Below are 5,238 nucleotides of genomic sequence, written 5' to 3'. Positions count from 1 at the left end.
CGGTCGATCGATCTAGAGCGTCTCTGTACACTCGAAAATTGCCTGATCGATCGGTTGATCGATCCAGGGCTTATCGTGCGAAATCGCCCCTCCTAATCGATCGCCCGATCGATTGGGGGCTCTGGATCGATCGGCTGATCGATCCAGAGTTCTTCTGTTCGCACGACACTTCTCCCCAATCGATCCACTGATCGATTGGGAGACAGCTTGCCGCGAGGACTCACCCAATCGATCGGTCGATCGATTAGGCATGTGCCAATCGATCGGCTGATCGATCCAGCTTCTTGTTTTTGCCCAAAAATAAGTTCAAGATCCCCTAAACCAACATCTGGTCAACCATGACCTGTTGGTACATCATACCTAGCATCCGGTCACCCTTGACCTGCTAGAACTCGCTCACCAAGTGTCCGGTCAATCCCTTCGACCCACTTGGACTTTCCTCCTCGTGCCAAGTATCCGGTCAATCCCTTTGATCTACTTGGACTTTCCTCCTCGTGCCAAGTATCCGGTTAATCCCTTTGACCTACTTGGACTTTCCAACACCAGATGTCCGATCAGCCTTGATCCATCTGGATTTCCTCGTGTCTGGCTTCACTCACCAGGATTTTTCCAATTGCCTGGCTTCACTCACCAGGACTTCCCATACTGCCTAGCTTCACACACTAGGACTTTCCATACTGCCTAACTTCACTCACTAGGTCTTTCAATCTGTCTGGCTTCACTCACCAGGACTTTCAATCTGCCTGGCTTCACTCACCAAGACTTTCCATCTGCCTGGCTTCACTCACCAGGACTTTCAATCTGCCTGGATTCACTCACCAGGACTTTCCTTCTGCCTGGCTTCACTCACCAGGACTTCCCATACTGCCTAGCTTCACTCACTAGGACTTTCAATCTGCATGGCTTCACTCACCAGGACTTTCCATACTGCATAGCTTCACTCACTAGGACTTTCAATCTATCTGGCTTCACTCACCAGGACTTTCCATACTGCATAGCTTCACTCACTAGGACTTTCAATCTGCCTGGCTTCACTCACCAAGACTTTCCATACTTCCTAGCTTCACTCACTAGGACTTTCCAGTCAAGTATCCAGTCAACCTTGACCTACTTGACTCTTCTTCACAATCTCACCACATGAACAATTGCACTTGCAATCTCCATGTCTTGTCTCCATGTATTGTCAAACATTGAAACCCAAACATCAAGACCCGAGCTTGAACCAATTCAAGCTCAGTCAATCAGGTCAACCTTGACCTAAGAAATATTACACCAAAAATCTCCTCCTTTTTTATGTTTGACAATACCACTTAACAATACCACTTGTAAGTTAGGCTAATCCCATAACCTGAACTTACTTCATGCCACTAGGTAATGAAGATGTAAGTTAAATCCTACATTCTCCCCCTAAGAGGGCAAACTCTCTCTTAGATAATGAAGGCCTAACTTAAACCCTACATTCTCCCCCTATTGGCATACATAAAAAAAAAACAAACTCTCCACCTGAAGAGTTACTCATCATTGTTCACAATTCCACTTGTTGTGATCAACACGATTATGAAGGTCCCATACCCTTCATAATCAGCAATGCTCACCCTTGAGCATTAGCACCTACACAATGAGGATATTCACTCCCCTTTGTGTTAAAAATGCTCAACCTTGAGCATACATCACTTGAACAATGAAGATATCCACTCTCCATTGTAATCAAATGCTCAACCTTGAGCATTTTCCACTAAAGAAGGTTAACCACCTTCCAAGGTGTATGAAAATTAATTTTCATGTCCTTAAAGAGTAACTCCCCCTAAAGACATGCACGAAACTTCTGTCATTGCACCAACAATGACTTAGAATCCCTAAACCTTTAGGAAACCCAAAATTAGAAGTTTTGAGGTTCATAAATTCAATAAAGAAACTAAACCTCAACCTAAACTTCTACTTAGTTTTCCTTAACCAATCCATCCTTGTTTTCATCATGAAAGTCCCCCTAAATGTATACAAATGTGTGTTGAGGGGTTAGGAATGGTTACCTAGACTAAAGATGGTTCAAAATGCTGAAATCAGGCTTTACCAGCCAAAATCAGCATTCCCAATCGATTAGAGTTGGGTCACAATCGATTGAACCTTCTTGAATCGATCCACTGATCGATTCAGGAGGGCTGGATCGATCGGTGGATCGATCCAGGAAGCTTTTGTTCGCGAGAAGCTTGCTCTCAATCGATCGCCCGATCAATTGAGACCCTTCAATCGATCGGGTGATTGATTGAAGCTCTGAAAAAGCTGAAATTCCATTTCAGTCAATTTCAGAAACCCCTAGAAAAACCTACAAAATCTCAAAAATCATAAAATTCGTTGTAGACATTATTTAGGGCATATAGTATCATAGAAAAATAGTTTTCTAAGAAAATACTTCATATTTTCAAAGATTGACACAAACTAGAAAACTTATAAAAACTTTAGTGTTTTCTTCTAATTTGTGCTCAACTATTCAATGATGATTATTATCAAAAGATAGCCTTCACCAAGGTTTTCCAAAAGCATTTTAAAATATTTTTTCAAAACCAATATCCAACCATGTTCCTTGGGCTCAATGCACATGACTTGTACATTAGCTTTCCCAATGATTGGAAACCACATAACTATGTGTTTTGATGAACTTAAAACTAAAAAAAATGCACTAAATCAACATCTTGAGTTTTGTTCATCATCCTAACATCTCACTTGCATTTAATGTGTATGAAAACACATACTAGTCACCTTATAATTCTTTTGTGAGATGTAAAGTTTGGTTTTACCCTAATCTAGGGATCATGCATATCTATCTAGGCATTTTGAGGTTATGAACATCCATCAAGGATGTTACTTGTTAATAAATATCATTAATCCTTAATTGCAAGGAATTAAAATAATGCATGATAATGTTATGACATGCATCAAAAAGAAATAATTTTCAAAAGAAAATATCCTATAACTACATGATGTATGTATGACATGACATGATATTTTTGTGGTTTTCATAATAAAGTATGAATGTAAAAAAATGATGGGCAAATAAAGCATGACGAATTAGCATAAAAGAAATACCTAGATTATCTATCTAAGTATCCTTAATCCTTAGTTAAATTAAAATTTAACCCTAGATTGCCCACTATTTCCCAAGAAAATGCCAAAACTCAATTTTGACATTTCTTTTGATATTCCTAATTTTGTACCAATTTAAATTAAGCATATTTCTCAAATTTTGACACAAATAACTCTTTTAAAGAGTAACAAATTAAAATAAAGGTTAGACTTGCCTTTAACTTCCCAATAAAATGCCAACATCCCAACTTGGCATTTCTTTAGACTTGATTTCTTGTGCCAATTAAGATTATATCCAAATACTCAAATTATGGCACATATTACTCCAATTTAGAGTAAATGATGATCCTTTTAATTTTCAAAGGTTAATACTAACCTTGAAAATGCTTCTTGAGTGTCAACTTCATCATGATTAGGTTAACTACCCTTTCAATTTGAGTTGACACTCTCTAACCCATCTATGGGCTAGAGAAAATGCTCCTAGGAACCCAAAACCTATTGGTGCTCCTTGGATGCTCTAAGTATTCACTAGGGGTAACTTCCCTAGATACCTTCCTAGTGACTTTGTTTGGCTTCTTAAAAGCCTTGGTCACATTTTCTAAGTCAACCCTAGGGATTGCTTCCCTTGTGACCTTCTTAGTGACTTTATTGGACTTCTTAGAAGTCTTAGTCACATTTGTTGCAAAAATACTCTTAGGGATGACTTCCCTAGTATTTTTGACTTGACCATTTGACCTAAGGTTGGTTCCATAACTGTATGGAACCTTATGGTAAGAAATTACATTCTTCTTAGCCTTAGGTTTGTATCCCAAACCTCTATAGTCATTGGATGACTTTTGTACTCCTAGACTTAGGCTATGCTCATTTTGCCCTTTTAGGATATTTTCCATCCTTTTTAGGGTATTTTCTAATTTATCAAGTCTTGACTTCAAGACTTGATTTTCCACCATTAAGTCCTTAGTTTTTGGTTTTTCATTAACACCATGAGCATTTTTGTTTCTAGACAAATAACTAAAATTCTTAGTTTCCTTGTCAAGATTTTTATCTACCTTCCTAAACCTAAGTGTGGCAGTTTTAGCATGTAGAGCCACATATTTTTCTTTAAAGTTCTCATTCTTCCTATTTCTATGGTAAATAGCATTAAAATGATATAAATTAGAACTAACATGCTTTTTACCATTATTTAAAGGAGTAGGCTCAATAAATGATACCTTTCTTTTTACCTTGGAGACTCCCCCTTGAGTTGTACTTCCTCCATGAACCTTGAATGCTTTCTTCCCCTTGGGACATTGGCTCCTATAATGTCCCTTTTGATTGCAAGAGAAGCACACAATGTGCTCCTTGCTCTTCTTTATTGTGGGGACGGTCTCCTTGGGCTTCTCCTTGCCCTTTGGTGCCATTTGACTCTTTTTCTTGGCCAATTTAGGGCATTTGCTCTTATAATGCCCATGCTCCCTACACTCAAAACATATGATATGATTTTTATTTTTATTTGAAATATTTATACCTTCATGTGTAGGGATGACATCTTCTCCTTTTGATCCGAAGGTAGAGGCTTCCTCTTGATCCGATAATGATGCTCCTCCAATAGATTCGACTCGACTTGTGGAGGTGGAAGCTTCTTCATCATCTTCTTCTCTTGACCCGGATGTGGAGACTTCTCCTTCTTCTTAATCCGGTGTCGTCGAAAATTGCTCCCCCTCAATTCTAGAGGTGGAGGCTTCTTCATCTTCATCTTCTATAAGAAACAAAGAGTATGCATCCTCTTTGCCCTTTTTGTTGCATTTCTTTGAAGATGAGGCTTCTTGGACTTCTTCTTCTTCGGAAGTTGAGCATCTCTCAACTTTGGAGTCTTCCTTCTCTTGGTCTTCCTCCAATGAGTCACCCTCTTTGGATTTATCTTGATTTGGTACAGTGGAGGGGATCTCATGAATCTTTGCCAATTTGCTCCATAGCTCTTTGGCATCCTTGAATTCTCCAACTTGAGCCAAAATATTGCATGGCAATAAATTGACCAAAAGTTTGGTCACTTTATCATTTGCCTTACTCCTTTGAATTTGCTCTTGACTCCATTTGCTTTTCTTGAGAGGCTTGCCCTTGGAGTTTGTTGGAGCTTCAAATCCTTCCATTAGAGCAAACCATTCCTCTATCTCCATC

The sequence above is a fragment of the Zingiber officinale genome, chromosome 4A, assembly GCF_018446385.1.
Source record: "Zingiber officinale cultivar Zhangliang chromosome 4A, Zo_v1.1, whole genome shotgun sequence".
In the NCBI taxonomy this organism is placed as follows: domain Eukaryota; kingdom Viridiplantae; phylum Streptophyta; class Magnoliopsida; order Zingiberales; family Zingiberaceae; genus Zingiber; species Zingiber officinale.
Note: the sequence above shows the minus strand (reverse complement) of the source record.